The following is an 18,677-nucleotide window of genomic DNA, read 5'->3' on the forward strand; positions in this document are numbered from 1 at the left end:
CGAAGAAAACAGCTTTGTCAGGAATACTTTAAATTTGGGGAACAAGAAAAACTATTTTTTCTGGCTTTGCCTTTTTCAATGTTATCATCCTTAGGTAAACAACAGTCACTTTGAGATGTAAGTTTTTTGTATCATATTGAGGGTTGGGCTGATACACAATAGGTGAAGGTGCAAACTTGCATTATGGGCACCCAGACACCCTTTGTGGAAATGCCCTTCACATGAGAAGCTGAGACAATTTCTGCAGCTTCTCACACGTGTTCTCCTGCATTCAGAGCATATGGACTTGAATGGTCGGAAGCTATTCTGTATTAGCAAGAGGAGAACACACTCTTTGAAGTCCACTAGGACACAGTCAAGGTGTTGGATACAGCAATGCTTTCAGTTTTGGAATAAAACATAATAGGAACAACTTCCCCACCAACAGATTAGTAATAGCAGACATTGATAGAAAAATCACAGTTGAAACCATGTTAGCAGATGACCTTACTGCAAAAGCCTGACAGGAGACCTGAGATTGCTTTTTGCAACTGCCCTCAAGACCAGAAGAGGAAAACAGGAGAACAGATGGATGAAGCTTTGAAGATGCAACCAGGGTAAAAGGAGAATGAAAATCAGCAGTGAAGAACTGTCACATCCAGGGTATAAGTGATGGACTCAAAAGCAGGAGGGGGATTAGGAATGTCAGGGCTGGAATAAGTTTCTGCGAGATCTGTGAAGTGTAAGGCCATTATAAATTTTTAGCTTCTTCATTTAAGTTGATACTGTGAGCTTCAAAAATTTATTTGTAGAAGTCTGCTTAGCTCCTAATAAGATAAATCTAAAACAAGCAGTGACAGTGAGGTTAATGAAGTTATCAACAAGCAGAGAGAAATACTGTGCTGCAGTGTTTGGATACATCACATCCATAAGAGACAAGTTGAAACTGCATTATTTACTGAAATTTTCAAAATTCCTGGTCTTTACCAGGAGGGTTTTAATGTTATCCATTCCAGCTTTGTAAACATTTTAGTATTTCCAGGTGCAAGAATTCACTTTCTAGCGCATTTAAAAGTAGACAAAAGGCATTCATATCTTTTTATCTGTAAATCCCCAAAGTAGTTATAGCTTCAATTAAAGAATCCAAGTATTGATTAAAATATTAAATGCCAAAATAAATGTGGCAGGACTATGCAGAGGTGTCAAGTGCCTTCAAACTGCAGCTCTCAGTAACTAGTAACGCTGTCAAGTAAATCTCTTTCATAGTTTAGACTTTAAGAGCTCTTTACAAACTTGAGAAGACTTTTCCTTTATTAGACTGAAGCGCTTTAGACGGCCTCTGACTTTTTATTTTGTGAATTTTCAAAGTAATGTACAGAATGTCTAATATGGTTTGTGTTGCCTTAACAAATGGAGGAAACTGGATATTAAAGAAGAAGCAAGTAAGGTAACTGCCCCATCCAGAGCTTCTAAGGAAACTATGATTTATTCTTTGGTTTCTCACCATTCATCATCAACACTCACCCTTGAAGGGTCCAGTCCTTCAGAGGTGTAAATCAGCAAAGCTCCACAGGCTTCAGTGCAGTTATGCTAATTTACAGCATGATCTGCTCCCTCACTTTTTATTTCTCTGAGTGTATGAAGCACCTAGGAATGCTGGCAATGCTTTGCTGTGACTCATTATTCATCATTTATCTACACTGAACTGTCTTTTTCATCTATTAGTCTTTAAATATTCTAAGCCTTTCCTTATCTACCCACGCTTTTCCTGCTATTTATCTTTCCTCTCACATCAGCAACTACCTCTGTCATCTTGTTATCCATACTCTAATTTTCCAGACCAAATCTCTACACTGGTATTACAAGTGTTCCAGATGCTTAACACAAAAAAAATCAAATTAATTTTCTTATTAGCAAAAAATTGGATTTTTATAAGCTTAATTATTCTGCCCTATTAACATGTGGCTGCTCCAGCATCCAAGTTCCTTCTGTTAAACAAAGGTTATGTCACTCCTAGGAAAGGCCACTATAGTGAGAAATGTAATCTCACTAGTCTACTGCACTGCTTTTGATAGTGACCAGTACCTTTTAGTTCAGATAAAAATATGATGCCTGCAAGGTAGATAGGTCTATGTCCAGAAGTAGAGTCTTCAGCTCTTTTCTGACTGGGTAGTGCTTTTCGTCTTTTTGTGCTCCATTAACTGGAGATAAAGCAGCAGTGTTTGTGCAGAACGAGCAATCCATTTCCACACGCTCTGTCAGCCTTAAGGCACCAGCCAAGGAATACAAAGAGTCCAGCCTAAAACCCACCTTGCAGGCAGAGTAGAATGAAGCCTTCCAGAGCGGGTGATGCAGAGCCACGGCTGGAGGCACATGCTCAGGTAAACAGGAGCACCAGCAGCTGGGAAATTCTGCAGGGAGCAAACGGGCCAGCACTGCAGCACAGAGTGAAGGGTGGCTTCTGAGAGCAAGGCCAGCACAACAGGGATAACAGTCAGAGCCCAGGCTTCTGCCTCCCGCTGAAGGCATCAAGTCTTGAGAACTTTTCCTGCTCTTCATCTGTAAAGGACTGTCTGGGTTGGTCTGCCTTTCAGTCTGCCACATAAAGCCATCCTACCTAAAGGGACCGCAATATTTCTTGTTGGCAATGTTTAGTGACACTTGTCCTTCACCCCTCAGAGTGTGGATCCACTGAGAGGAATCCAATGGTACCTGAACAGGTGTAACCTCTGCCTTGTCCCTTCATGGCCAGCACATCCCAGCCGTCCTCTTCCAGTGTACACCACTATAATGGCTACTTTTCCTGCTCCATCATAGTCCTCTTCACATTCCTCAAACTCAGTGGATAAAACTCAGTGCATATGTCCAGGGACATTGTGTTGTACCCGCTGCACTCAGCCTAGCAGGCTGCAGCTCCCTGAGAGCTCAGCAGGGGTTACCCAGGGCTGTGCCATCAGTCGCACCCCGGAGTCCATTTCGGACAGCCCCGCGATCTGGCTCCGGCAGCCAGCAGCGTTACAGGGCAGTGGTGATGAAGGAGGCAGAGAAGGGTCTCCCATGAGGGTGGGAAGATGGCTTTATTCACATCTCGTCCCGGCGCCCTTGGAGGCAGAGAGGGAGACCTCGTGGTCTGGGTGCGGGGTGGTTTTGTCAGGGGCCCAGGGGCGGTCCCTGGGCGGGGTTGGGGTACAGGAGCCAATAGGGAGAGTCTGAGGGAGCGGCCAAGGCCAGGGAACAGGGGCAACATGGCATCACAGAGTCGGGGGTTCACAGGCTACCACAACATCGGGCTAAGATGCTTTACAGAGCTTATGTCCAGTGATCTTTTGCAGCTGGATAATATTTTTTTGTTTATTTCCTAGGCAGCGGGGCTCCCTTATCTTCCAGATTACAGACTCCTTTTGTTGCAAAAGTCACATTTGCTGGACTAGAAATTGCTATCACCCTGAAATGGCAAAGAGCCAAATTTCATCACTCTGCTACTTCAGTTCCTGTGCAAGAAATAATTCCAATAAAGTGAAAAATTTATTTTTCATCCTTTTTTTCTTTTTTTTAATGAGAGGTTGCTCCACAGCTATCATTGTTACAAATAATCCTGTTAGGCTTTAGGGCAGCTGGATACACATGCTTACCCTCTGCATTTTACTTTCGCTGAAATGAAACGGTTTTTTTCCCCTTGTGGGGATGCCAGTGTAGCGTGTACTATCTTAGAGCACAAAGCTTAGAAGAACAGTAATTGGCATTTCTTCCAAAGAAATGCAAAAGAAGCTTTCCTCCATGCTTTTATAAGACATAAGCAGAAAATAAGGAAAAATAGAGCTTCTCCTCTGCCGTTAAGACAGAGTGGACTCTCCAGTTAATGTGAGGTTCATGTCAAATCAAAGTCAGAGAAAAGAGGAAGGCTGAGCTTTTTTAGTCCCCATGGTGTACTTGGTGATTGCGTTTTAAAATGATCTAGGCTGACCCAAAAGCAAATTACCACATGTGCAATAAGGACAATGAGGAGCAACAGTTCAGGCATGTTAAGATCAAGACATATGGCCATTTACCCATGTGTTCTCAGTGCCTTCCTTCAGGGTATCTGGCCCTCAAGTAACTGACAGGACTTTTATGCTTCGATACTTGTTAGCCAATATTGTGACAATGTCGTCACACCGTGAAGAATTAGGACTGCCTGGTAAGAAGGGCAATTACCAGTTCACACTCTTTTGTAAACAGTCATCCTGTGGTCACAGGCAAAACTTTCACAACCAGGGAGATTTTACTTAATTTGGCTTAATACCAACTGATTTGAAAAATTATCAATTTAAGTGTTAAGGAGGTGATCAGTACCAATTAAATGCTTTGGGAAGAACCTTTCTGGCTTAGCATGTTCATTTATCCCCAGAGAAACTCTTTAAGCAAGAAGATCAGACAATTTTTTCACCCAAAACAGCTAAATCTAAAGGAAACAACCTGGCATCCTTCTTTTTCTTGATGGAGCCCAGCCCAACATGCAAGAGCATGGTCTGAGAATACCTTCCACACCAAAGGGAAGTGCATGAGTAGCATGGGTAGCACCAGAAACACACTTGGGCACACTTGGGTACACCCTTGGCCAGCCAAGTGTTTCTGTGAGATAGGCCTTGGGATGTGTACAGTCTTATGCAGTTTTCCATGGAAGAAAAGTTATTATCTAAGCAAGGCTTTTCAGTATATCAATTTTGTCTTTGAATGTCTAAATTCTACCTCAGTTCCACTTGGAAAGTCATGATCCTAAGGGCTGGTAGAATAAACCATGATATTAAGTTGCAGTTTGAAACTACAATGAGCTTTGCAAACAGATTTGCCACTTTTCCGAATAATGAGACTGCAGTTTTAGCATATGTAAAAAATGCTGTAATGTAGCATTATTTTAAGAGTTCCCATTTCTGTAATGAGACTGAGTTAAACTCATCAGCACCTATTCATTGGCAAAGATAAATAAACGAAGACAATACAGCTTTAGCCCGTTTAGTCTCAATTTCTCCTCTGTCTGCCGCTTATGCAGCACTAATGGACTGATCCGATGCCTATTAAAGTCAATGACAAATCTCTAACAGATTCTGAATAGAGCAAAACTGGGCCCAAAAGTTCCCAGAGATTTCTTCTGCCTAGGTGAACAAGAGCACTTCACATGAAGTGCTGGCAGCACGAGGCACTGCTCAAACCCTAACCATGCAGCTTGTTAATGTGTGTTCCCCCTCTGAGTGACAGAACCAGCCCTCCTCTCTGCAAGGCAGCAAACCTGAAATGACAGCACGAGCAGCGGGCTGCTGAGTCCTGGGAAGCCATTTTGTCCTCCTTGCTGTAGCATTTCTTAATTATTTGCATAAGCAAAATGCTCCCTCTGATTGTCCACTGACAAAGGAATATGTATCTGTCCTTCACTACCCCAACCAAAGCATTCAGCTATAAGAAACTTCCAGGAGGGACTATTCATATGCTAAAACCCAGATACATAGATTAGATGTGGATGGTGGCTAAAATGGACACATGGGGAATACTACTGCTATAATCCATTTTTAGTAATAGCAATGTTTCATTTTACAGTACACAGGTATATCAAAAGCAAAGCATTGGAAAATACTGAGATTGATCCCCTTCTTGTTATGCTGGAATTTTGTCAAAGTGGGAGCAATTCATGGAAAAAAGCTTCCTTTTTCTCTAAAGTCAAATGCTGTTTCTATCTTGTTACTACAATTATGTGGGATCTTTCCACTAGGCAAAGCAATCTAAACTCATGTTTGGAGTCTGTATAGAGTAGGATAACCAAAAAGATATGTACATTTAACTTCAGTACTTGAAGCCTTACAGTACACCATGGAAGAGCTGACAATATGAGGAGTACTGACTGGAAGGGCAGAGCACCAGAGCCTTCCACAGAAACTGCGGGAAAACTTAGAGCTTATCACTGAGAAAAGAGGCATGGGAAAAAAATAATGTGGAATGCTCTCAAGAAATTTCTTATGATACTTCTGAAACAAAGCAACCCTGATGTTTCTATTTCCAGGGAACTAAATGCTAGCCCTGATGTCTAGAAGCACATCCACAGGAGTAGTCACCCTCCACAACCCAAATGCCAGTAACAGAACCTGTTAAAATCCCCTCTGGCAAGCAGCATCTTTCTCTACCCCAGAGGAACTTACAAAGTGCTGTATAACCTGCTTTTAGCTATTCCAGGCAGTTTCCAGTACCATTTTTCATGTGACGAATACAATGCACCATAATAGGGAGGACAGCTGAAGCAGTCATCCTGTAGCAGCTCAAAGGCAAAGTTTAGAAGGCAGGTCTGGGTTCTTGCTCAGCAGTGGAAACAAGTTCCATTTTTTGCCTTGTTAGTCAGTCTATGAACAATCACTGCAGCTAGCAAAACATAAGCTGGAGGAAGGAGTACCTGTGCAATAATGATTGAGAGGACAAGAAGTGCACTAAGATAAATTCTGCACAGAATCAATACTGGCAGTGTTCATCTATACCAGAGAAGGGAAGAGAAGAATTTGAGAATCACCTGCTGCATATCTTACACAGAACCCAGTGCTCTAAAAGTAAGGGTGAATCAATATCAGCATGCATCCTTATGAGAGAACAAGGGTTCATATTTTTGTTGTCAGGGAAATTCCTTGGATGGGTAAACCTGTGGAATTGGAAGCATTACTGAGAAAAATGTGACTTCTGAAAAACAAGATAGAATCATAAATTAAACAAGAGGTTCTAGAAATAAATGTGCCCTCAAAGCTGCCACTATGACTAATTCAGCATTATAAGTGCACAACGCAAAGTCTGTCTTTATTAGAGCCTGGCATCATAAACCAGCAGGAATTTTAGTTGCAATAAAAAAAAAAACCACAACAACAGAGCGTATGCAGTGAATTTTAAAAGCCAGAGTACAGTATGGGACTGATCCAAAGCAGAGGCACTGGCAGGACTCCCTAATCAACAACTGAAGTTGGCAGAAGAAGCATTTGATGCCTCTCAGCAGTTGTGTGCAGCAACAGGTGGAGCAGGGAGGAAGAACAGGCTTTTGAACGACGTTCGAGATGGCCACCCCAGGCCCTATTTCTGGCTGCAGCCCAGCAGGCTTCTCCCTGCCCAGTGCCCTTTCCCTTGGCACTACTGCAGCATCAAAGCCCTCTTCTGTCTGCTCCTCCCAGGTTTTGCTGACGGCGCTTGGGAAGACACTCAGCACAGCAGAGTGCTGAACTCACCTGGGCCTTCAAGGAAACCTGTAGGATTCTGGAGTCAGAGGTTGCTCAGTGGTTTTGTTGCAGAACAGATCAATTACAAAGGCAACATATTTACCCCTTTCTTTCGGACACACAGTAGAAAGAAAAAAGTGAATGAAGCACAAAAATGTTATGGGGTTGGATGTTTTGTTTCCTCATTTCCTGTGGATTCTCTCTGCCTTGAAATATATAAAATAACTGGCAAAATCAAATACTATAAACATTCAGCACACACACAGAATAATCACAGGACACATTTCACAGAAAAAACCTCGATGTCTAGATATTTTAATCTCTCTTCTCGTTAAGTGGTACTGGACAAAACTCAACAAAAGCAAACTGCGATCCCCATCTAAGCCACTCAAGTCAGCAACATTTATTAGAAATCAATGCAAATTTTCTGGTCAGTCCTGCTCTCTGATGTTCTAGAAGTGTTTTAAAATTCTTTAGAGGTTTAAGCGGATGGCTTGTGGGTTTGGGTATTTGTGTTAGGGTTTTGTGGTTTTCCTTACTAAGATACTGACAAAAAAAAAAAAAAAAGGAATGTGGGAAGTTCTAATGGTACTCTCCAACAGGCTTCACTGCAGGCTGAGTTTTTAAGTCAATTTTCATTAATCTGAGCATTCCTGGGGCAGTGTCCCTCAAAAAAGTCTTTGGTGGCACATAACACTGTATAGCACAAAGCCTATGGAATTAACACAGCTGTGTGTCTATGAGTTTGCTCTGTCCACTATGCACTGGTTGGTTGTTTTGGGGCAGAGACATGAAGGTTTTTTCAAACTTGTTTGGTTTCTCTCTGAAGTCATTTTTAGTTATTCTTACCTTCAATCCCCAATGGAATTCAGATAACAGTCTCCAGCTCCTTACCTCCTGTGATAGTGATATCCTCTTACAGTTCCCTGTCCCCAGCTTCTCTCTTGGGATTTTCAACAGGCATTTCTATAAATGTTATAAATGTTCTGAGTGAAGCTTGCAGTATGGAAAGCCTCAACTCTGAACTGTCCTTATGTCATCCGTTAATGTATGGCTGACAAACATATTGCTGGCTCTAAAGTGGCCGATGAAACAGCTGCTAGAACAGCAATCAGTGTTCATTTTTTAGAGTGTCTGCTAGCTCAAGAGTTTATGTACTGGCATTGACATATTAAAGATAACACATTTTTGCTGGCTTTGATTAATAATTAACTTCTGGGGTTTGTTTTATGAGCTCCATGTTGCTCAGCACTGGCAGCTCTGTACCTGTGCCTCTCAGATGCTCACAAATGGCTGATCGTGGAGCACTGGCTGCGATCCCTGGCATTTAGGATCAACTGCACTCATAGCTTCAGATCTTCACACGGGCTCTTCTCACCAATCCTATTCTTGCTGACTAGGAGTCAGATTTCTTCTGATAACTCCTGGCGGAGAGAAGCTGTGTGCCTCACAGAAAAGCGGTGCATGCTGTCTGCTCCAAGCAGGAGCACAGTGATTCCAGAAAGATGCCTCATGTGCACTGCTCTTTGTGCTACAGGAAGCCTCCTCTTCTCATCCCAAAGGCTGACACCGCTCTGACCTTGGCACAGAACCAGCTGGATGCAGTTTGAACTGGTTGGAAGTGGTCTGAACCCATTTGAAGTTTTTTCATCCAGTTTGAATTGGGTGGAACTGTTTTGAACTAGTCAAAACCGTTTTGAACTGTTAAAACTGGTTTCAGCCAGTTTGAATTACTTGGATTTGGTTTGAACTGGTCAGATCTGGTTCAAACTGTCTGGGTCTGGTCTGAACTGGTTTGAACTGGTTGAAAAATGCCTGCAGAGCTGGGTGCTTATATGGCCTCCATGGCTCCTGGGTGCAACTCTGTGAACACAAGATGCCCCTGAGGCCTGTAAACAGGCATGTCAGCAACATATCCACCTCCTCTCTAGAGGTGGTGATGTCTTCAACACAGGCTTTGCCTCATCTCTTCTAGTTACAAATACCTATTTGAGACTCAAATAATTCACGTCTTTCAGCTCTAGAACCTGTGAATAGTTCTTTTTTGTTTAATTCACCTAGAAACCTTTCTTTCTAGGCATTGTGCATCTGGAAAGATAAACTTTTGCAATGTTTGAAGTCTCTTTAAATTCTATTAGTGCTTTCCAAATTTCTCTGGAATTATTCCACACAAGCAGCAAAAAGTAAAAACATCTGTTCTGCTTCATCACTTCTTCCAAGCAGCAAATAAACTGCAAGCAGATTTCCTATCCACAAAAAACACATTTCCAAGGTAGCATAAGAAGTGTTTTAAGAACATCATCTAATTCTGCAGCAAAACCTTGCATCAGTCTGTTGCTTAGGGCACATATGAAGGTTTTATTAACTAATATCTTTAGCTCAGTTTTCAAGTTGAGATCTGGTTGAAGATCTCTCCAGATTTCCCAAAGACTTTTGCAACCCTGCCATGTTTGACTTTCCCTAATGACCACCTCTACAAATATGCAGTGCAGTAAGATGCAGTAGCTTCACATCACTGCTGCTTTCACTTCTACTGTTATTTTTCTCATCCATCTTATGTCTTTTCTCACAGAGTGGCCACTGAAGACATAATTGTGCATCCATACTCTGCCAAGACAGTAACTTAAGCAATTAATAATGCAATTCACATATTTTTCTCCCACAACTAATACCTTTTTGATTATGCAGAAATGTCTCAACCCCCTAACCACATCCATTCAAGCTTAATTATTCTCAAGCTTGTAAACAATCATATTGTAATCAATCTGATTATTCATCTGTTTTTAATTAACTGCATAAGTGATTGCAAGATATGGGTCCTTGCAGATAAATCCTTTTCTCTGCCTGTAAAAATAATGAAAATAATAGAGTTGCTGAGCATCACAACTACTAGGTTTTTCTCAGCTGTTTAAACAGTAGCCAGGATTGAGTCAGGAAATAAGTACATATACAGAAAAACCTGTGTCAGCAAACTAATGGTACCTTGATCTACACAGTGTGCTATTGTAATCAAAAAACAATCCCTTATAATTTGTGTGTTTAACATCATATCCTCATAATACTGTGTTTTATAATACCTTTAACTTAATAGATAAGATATTTTTTCAGTGTTTTAGTTGTTGGGGTTTTAAAACTATTTTTGTTAATCATTGCTGTTGCTACAAGCAACAGTCTGTGGTATTCTGAATGATCCAGCCAGTGGCATCCTAGTAAAGATCTACCTGTGCCTCAGTGGATTGAATATAATATGAAAAATAGAATGCAATGCTATAAATCAAGAGTACTGCTATCTATAACATTCCAGATTAAAAGAAGCACTATGGAGTTAAAAGAGGCCCCCAGAATGATAGCTAGAATTATCATGAAAACTCATCTACAAAGAATGGAAAACACTAGGCTTGCTTATCTTAAAGAGATTAATAAGACAGGCTACCAAAAAAAAGCATATGCACTCATAAAAGAAGCACTGGAAGCTTCTGTCCTTAAGCGTAAAACAAAAGCATCAGTCATTTGCTTTCAAGGGGAGCAGTTGCAGAAGAGAAAAATATTTTGATGAAGGAAGACAATTTGTTGCGTTAGAAGGAAAGTTCTGCACCCTTACTCACCAAATCAATAAACAGTGACACTCATCACTACAAGTTACATTGGTACCAAGTATAGCTCTAAGAAATGTACAGAGCTGCTGGAGAGGGGAGGAGGAGGGGAATCCCACAAAACAAACAAACAAAATAAATCAAAAAGCTTACCTCATGCTTCAGGGTTAAATCAACTCCAAGGCAACCCTGATTAAGATGGTTGCAAACTATTCCAACTGTGCCAAGCATAAGATTTCTCATACCCTCCTTTATAACATTCAGGGCTGCCCACTGTCAGCCAAGGGACTGATTCATAAGTCCCAATTTATGTTGCAGATATTCTTATCACACATTTACTCCAAAGCACTGCCATCAAAGAAAATGTTTGATGAAAGAAAATCTTTCCATTCTGTTCCTCAGAAAAAAATGGAAGTTAAAGAAAGAAAAATCTCAGGTGAACAGACCATCTTCATTTTTTCTTTATTACTGATTCTTCTGCATCAGCTTTTGGAGTGTTTTCAGGAAGATTTAGAAGAGAGAAAAGCATTTCACACACAGACAAAATAAAAATGAGGAAGCCACTTACTAAATTACAAGTAGCAATTTACCCCTCCAACACTTGCAATGCAACTGCCCTATACTGAATGTCACTCTTAAAAGTTCTCACTCAGGTCTCACTTACCACTGTCACCTGAGGTGAACCATAATCCACAAAACCACCGTGACAAATTACAATCATCTGTCAAACAACTTTCCGCATTCTTCCTGCAAGCATGACCAAAGCGGTTCAGAAGATTTTCTTATTTTGTTTATTATTTCCAGTGCTCACTTTCAGTTTCCTTCTGAAATTATTTTTGTAAATCTTTCCCAGTGATTCCCAGTGAGAGTATATTTATGGGTATATCAGGCTAATAATATCTTTACTGTTTGCTTTTCAAGTGAGAAAGAAATAGATTAAATTATTGAAAAAGGAGCAATTAACAGAATTATTTATTTAGAACTTCCCTTATTTGAAGAAAAAAAGAGGAAAAAACCCTCAGTGATGAAGTAATGTACCCCCGTGTTATTTTGGAGAGGATGTCATACAGATGCATTCAGAATATTTGCATACAACCCTAAAGCTGCCTGCATAAAAGTTAAAGTGGGGTGGGAATTAAGATGCTGACTTATAAGTTTAAACTAATAACTGCCATATAAAAGCATATGTCATCAGTATATCAGGAATTGCTTCTATTGCTAGAAATAGATAAATTTGGAGGATGTGCAAAGGTGGAGGATGAGCAAAGTTGTTAGAACAGATTTTCAGAGGATGGCTTCAGCAATGGCTTGACATACACTGGCCTGGAGTGACACCTGATCCATGACCAGTCTGTTTGAATGCCATGTTCAGAGAAGAGTAGAGGCTGGGTGTTCACCAGAGAGGCCTTGAATACCTATCTGCAGCTGGAAGAGCCAATTATAAAAGTGGAGTAGTTTCTACCATTTATTAGCAGGTGACCTCCTACACTGCCCAGCCTGAAATTGGAGTCAGCCAGACTGAAAGAGGAGGACCACACTGGCCCTAACAGTTTTAATTCATGCAGGCCTAGAGAAATGCTGAATCTAAAAAAGAAAACTAAAAAGCCTGACAAACCTAAGCTGAAAATCTCTGAAAGTAAAATATATCTTACTCCAAGAACAATGGAAAAAAACTTCATCCAAACCTCTCAGAGCCTAAAATAGTTGGACTTGAATATGGTTGGATAAATCAGCAATACCTCATATAATTAAAGTACTGGGGTTTGCTGCTAACTGCTTCACAGATCCTTGTTATCTGAACCCTGACCTCACATTTTACAGGCTACTCTGAACAGGCAAAACAAAATGTTAAACTTGTTTTAGTTTGGTTTTGGATTTCATTTTTTTATCAAGGAATTGATTTTTGCTGTCCTATCTCAGGTTCCTATTTATATACAACTAATGTAAACTACCAAAATATTGGAGAACAATGGAGTCCAGAGAGGTGTAAACTGAGGCTTTCTGGAGCAGTTCCTGTCCTAGCTAAAACCAAGCAATATGGCACTGGAATTTTCTGTGGGTTTTCCAGTTAGCCCCCATTTGGTGCAGCCATGCCACTGCTGTTTTGGTGTTTACCTCTTCGATCAAGCTACTCTGTGCTTAAGAAAGACTGAGAAATGCCTAAAGAAAACTTTTGCCATTTCTTTGCAGAGAGTGACAGTGGTAATAATTAATATCTCTGTGCTGCACAAACAGTGAAATCAGATGCACAGTTTATCAAGAGTCTGTGTATGTAATTTTTCTATTAACAATTCTGCAGACAGAGCATTGATAATTGTGCCTGTGGTGAATCCCAATGAGGCGTATTTGCCTGACATTGTTGCAGAAGGGATAAAATTAATATATGCATTTTAAATTTTTATTATTATGTTTTTACTGAAGTGTGGGGGCCTGAAGTTTCATGACTGTTTTAATGCAATTGGTTCCATTTAGGAATGATGACATGTTGAAATGTGATGTTCTGAATGCTTCCCAGGTAATTGGAATTCAGTCAACAACAGCACTGGGCATTGTCACAGGTTTTAAATAAAAAGGTTTATCTTCCTCTTTTATATTATGGAATATGATGCATCATATTATGCAACATCATGATCCTACATGACAGCCTCTCAAACAGAAATTTTAAAAGTTTGCTTCACTCTACACACTCCTGAATTTGGATCATAAGAGCACATTTTGAAGGGCCTGCACATGCAGTCAACACTTCCCAATTCCCTTGCTCACATGAATGGCCACATTAATTCCTGGTACAACTCTGATTATTTGTACAGCATTTTAACCCCCTCAGGGAAGAATCTGAGTCACTGTTGATGCTGTTTACACTCACTGTGCATCCTTCCCCAGAGCTGTTGGAGGGAGATCTCAGCCACAAGGAAAGAGGGCCGTTGTGTCGAAACTTATGGCAGAAGTTAAGAGTACTGCATAAACTCGGGGGTTGTCATGGGAAAAACAGCCTGGCGCTCACTGATTCTTCCAGTAAACGAATTTCTTTCATATTAGGACAGGGAAACAACTAAAGGTGAGCTGGCTGTCTGGGAAGAGAGAAGACTCTTCTGCTATTGAAACCTTAAATCATATCTCAAACAAAATTAAAACTGAACTAAAACAGATGGTGAAAACTGAGGGTAAATTTTCGCATTTAGTTCCCATCCAGCTCTGATGAAGATGTACCGAATTTTCTTCCAGAAAATGTCCACCTGAGTTTTCCTCCCTGCTCTTTTTTAGGCAGGGAACAGCTATCCTTCTGAATATTTGTTTGTACCTCAAAGATTAGGAGCCCAGGGTGGGGTTGATAGTTCTGAGAATGGGATAAAATACACACCTCTGATATTCTACAAGAGTTTTTTCTCCAAATATATTTCTTTGCCTGGACGATTCAAGGGGTAAAATATAATTTAAAGTTAAAACATCAGTAAGAGACTTAAAAGCCCATCACTGTTCCACACCTCATGTTTCTTTTGAACAGAGAAAAGCAAGACTTCTCTATGTCATGGAGGACCAAAAGTTGAGACATACATTTCAGTCTAATGCTTTAGATGTAAAACTAAACTCCTTCTGATAAGGATACCAGCTTTAGCTATAAATTTTGTCTTGCAAATGCAGCAAAATACCACTAAGGCTTCTCACCTGTTTGCCAGGGCTTTGGCTGTAACAATTTCTACACTCCAGTGTAGATGTTGAATTATTTGTAAAGTCTGACTTAGACTCTTATAGTCACCTTCTGACCTTTAGTTAAATCCAAAAAATTGCTACCAGCTGAAAATGATTTGGTGGCTTGAGTAGCAAGGCTGGATTCAGGAACAAATATCTGCCTAAATCCTGCCGCTGGAGATAGATGCTTCTGCAGCAACTCTCAGTCTGAAAAGACCATGATAATCCAATCATCCTTAAGGATTCTATTTCATGTATCTCTCAAGCTCTAGTTGCCTCTTCATCTGTACAAGAAGACATTCCATTCTGTGAGAGAATGTCATGCACAGTGAAAGATGCTTGGTTTGTTTTAACCATCAGAGCTCAAGTGCAGTCAATACAGGTACCTATTTCACCTTGACTGAACGTCTGGTTCCTGGGCATCTGATGGAGCAGGAAATAAGTTACTTTGTAATCCATATCTGAAAAAAACAGTTTATGCTCCTGTCTTCTTTATTTCTGTGTGTATGAAAATGAAATAAGCAAAGGGAGATTTCTAGCAGAACCCTTAATTTTGTGGGCACAATGTGTAACCTTTTAAGGTGCTCAGTAACACAACAAGGGGAAGGAAAAGTTTCTGCCTCTGTGTGTGATACTCCTTAGCAGGCAGACAAGAAAAAGCAACCAATTCTCACACACCCATAGCTCCTATCTTACTTTCTTCCTTTCTTAAGCTTATTTTTAATAGTTCAGAAGTCCATAGTGGGTTACTTCAGCTTTCTCTCTCCACCTTCACTTCTCTGTATTGTGAGGAAAACACCTGGACAGAAGGACATGACAGGGATTGGGGCAGGATGCTGTGGTAAACAAAGATTTTTTTTTTCCCTTTACATTGAGCATAAGTCATTAATTTTTGATGTTATGAGATTAATCTGCGCACGAAGCAGAAAACCCACTGACTGATATTTCCCTGGAACAGATGTTCTAAATGCCAAGCAGCAAAGAAATCTCTGTGCAAAACAAAGGCAATCTGGTGCCCTCCCTGAAAGGTTAAGATACAATTACAATTCTTAGTGTTCCTGAATGTTGGTCCAACCAGTCCATATATGGTCCAATCACCTGTATGTTAGGACCATATGCTCAACACAGTCAGTCACAAGACTACTCAGCAGAGCTTTAGTTGTTACTGCGTTGGACTGGAGTTTAAACCTCAGTTTCCTGTGTGTGAATATTGCCACTGAATTTAGTGGCAAAGTGGCCTGAATAAGTAGGGTCATAGTGTTTAGTTTGATAATACTGATGCCCAGTATCTGTGGTTTGACAACTAAAATGGGCTTGGAAAATCTGACTTTTAGCTCTCCCACAGACCCACTGTATGATTACAGCCAAGCCAAACAAGCTCTCTGTGCCTTAGTTTCCCTGCATGCCGGTAGGATATAATAATTATTTCTCTACTTATTAATTTAGATTGGAAGACAGTTTTTTGACTGGTTTGGGTGGGTTTGGTTTGGTTTGGTTCTTCTACAAAGGAATATAGCTCACTATGTGTCTCAGCATCTCTGGCTGGAATTACTTGATGTCACTCTTCTCAAGATAATAATGACAAGACAAGCATAAAGTTCTCTCTTTTCAAAGCATGCATTCCCTGGGATGCAGTATTGTTTTCTGCTGGCCAGCCTCAACTAGGCAGTTTCAGGCCAGATGGAAGGCCACCCACCTCCAGAGACTGCTCTCCACACACAGAGGTTGCTCTGGAAGCGTTTGGAGACCCCTCTGCCCTTTAGGTAAGAAACATTGAAGCCACTGTGAGAAAATTTCACTCCTGCCTGCCAATTTAACCACATGATGTTGTCACAGAATAGGTGGGACACGTTAGGCATTAAGCCCAGCCACAGGGCATGACAGCACATTCCCACAACACATGACATGATCTTGAGTCTGATGTAAGATTCAGGGCAGAGCAACATGTTTCCCTGAGTCATGCCAAGATGATCCAGAGATAGGATGAAGTCATGCCCATGCCCCAGAGTAGGCAGATGTGAGAACAGGTCTGAGAACTCTGCAAGGGCTCAAAGAACCAAAAGTACAAAGGCTGTACTCTATAGTTTGCACATGCAGAGGGTCGAGGCTGATAGTGAATACCAATTGACTAGAACAATTACTTATGTTATTTATATTATTATGTACTGCAGCAGCACCTTAAAAATTGTCAGAAAGGTTTGTACTTTGTGCAAGCTGTGATATCTGACTTTAGAAATCAGTTCAAGTGTATTTAAAAGCATAACAGCACAAAATGGGCTTCTTAAAAACAGAACAGGCCACTGTGGGGGCAAAGCAATACAGGAAAGTATTGTTTATATGATTTTCTTTCCCTGCTCCTTCCAGACAATTACAGTGTCGATTTGTAAACCACTATAAACCACTATAAAACTAAAGTGCTTTAACAAGAGAAAATTAGTTAAGGAAAAATGTAGCTTTCAAGTACAGGAGCAGGTAAACTACTTCCAAATCAAAAGTTCAATTTAATCTGAAAGGAAAACAAATCCATCAATGTCTATTCAATTTGCACTAAAGCCTAGAGGGGCACTCAACTCAGTTTCAACTGTGTCTATATATATGCTGTTTAAGTCTTAAGCTCTCTGTTTTTTCAACCTAAGCTTTGCACTTGGCTAATTTAATTTTCATTTCACACATCTGTGCATGTCTAAAAATTGTTGATTTTTTTTCTAGTAGACCTTTAGTTATTCAGCTTTGTTTGGGGTTTTCTTGTATTTGTTTATTTTTGGTCCTAAATGCCAAGATATTTTTCACTTCACTTAGCACTTGACAATTTTAGCAACAGTGATGATCCCACAGTGAGGTTGTTCAAAAGCACATGGGCAACTTCACCATACCAGACCTTTCTTTACAGTGGGAGACTGTAGAAATATATTCCCATGACCTGTGTTGGACCAAAAAAGCTGTTACCAAAAAAGCTGAACTATCTCAGTTAGCAGCCCAACTAGGACAACTCACAGGAAAGGAGAAATGTGGGAAACCAGTGTTTGGCTTTGCTGTTATTATTCAGTGTGTTTCTCTAGCAGCAATGGTCTGCTTTACAAAACAAAGCCAGTAAAGCTGTACTGGCTTTTTGTGAACAGGTTTTGGCTGCAGGGGTGGATTCTGTGAGAAGCTGCCGGAAGCTTCCACCTTGTCTGACAGAGCTGGTGCTGCCCGAGGCTGAGTCCATGAGTGATGGTGGTAGAACCTCTGGTATTCCTCCAGGATCTGATCCCTGGCTGCTTGGACAGTTTCTCTGTATTACATCCAAACTACCTGTCCTTGCTTCCTTTTTGCCTTATTTTGTGCTACACTTATTTAATTTTATTTTGGTTGTTGAGGTTGTGAGATTCCTACTTGGACAGAATCTCCCACCAAGCTGTGTGAGTGCAAGATTCCATTCCCCCTTTTAATATCAGCTCTTTACACATTAATTAGTTACTATGTGCTGGTGTGCCCTGAAGTCCCTATGTAAAAGAAACATCCCATTGACACACAGATGAGGCTCTGAAGAAAAGAAGAATCAAGAACTAATCCGACTTTTTCCCTTAGAGAAGTATCTTAATCAAAGTCTTCTGTAGTGCTAGTGAAAAAATCCAGATGTTCTTAATCTGTTCTTTTCTCTTTATATCCTTTACTTTATGAATAGATATCCTATAAAACTAAATAGCCAACCAAATGCTGTGAGTTTTGTTTAAAAAGGAGAAAAAAATTAAAAGGAAAAAAAAAAAGCTATGCCACTGAGAATGTGAAAGTCTTGGAACTTTTCTACACATCGATGTTGAGTCAGAGCCATCAGTTCTTCAAAATTCTTTCAAAACTCTAAGGGGAGAATTTACAGAAAACTAATATTAGTAAGAAACCCCAGGCCTTTTCTGTCCTTTGTTCTGCAGTGTGAAATTAAACTTGTTTTGTTGAATCTCTAGCAGTTTCACTCTGCTAATCCATTACTGCACAAGAGCCTGTAGGAACTACCAAAACTTGTGATCTCACTTATTCTTCACCACCATTTACTCAGAATTCTTGCTATGCTTTTCTTTGAGTCTCAAACTCAAACACTAGGAAATGTTTTGTGGCCTGGTACATGTGGTGGTGTGTGCTATATATCTTCCATGGGCTTCCTGAAGTCAGATTTCTGTTGAATGGTCACGGTATCCAGGACTATGTATCCCAGTTTGCC

The 18,677-nt window shown here is 40.5% G+C and overlaps 1 long non-coding RNA gene across 1 annotated transcript in view; it reads right to left on the reverse strand.

Moving 5' to 3' along the window:
* Positions 1 to 11,048, reverse strand: part of LOC116446907 — a 33,481-nt gene extending 22,433 nt beyond the window's left edge. The window contains exon 1 of the long non-coding RNA XR_004241434.1: positions 10,943 to 11,048. This is a non-coding gene — a long non-coding RNA (uncharacterized LOC116446907). The remainder of the gene's footprint in view (positions 1 to 10,942) is intronic.
* Positions 11,049 to 18,677: the final 7,629 nt, after the last annotated feature.

This window comes from Corvus moneduloides, chromosome 7 (genome assembly GCF_009650955.1).
Source record: "Corvus moneduloides isolate bCorMon1 chromosome 7, bCorMon1.pri, whole genome shotgun sequence".
NCBI lineage: Eukaryota > Metazoa > Chordata > Aves > Passeriformes > Corvidae > Corvus > Corvus moneduloides.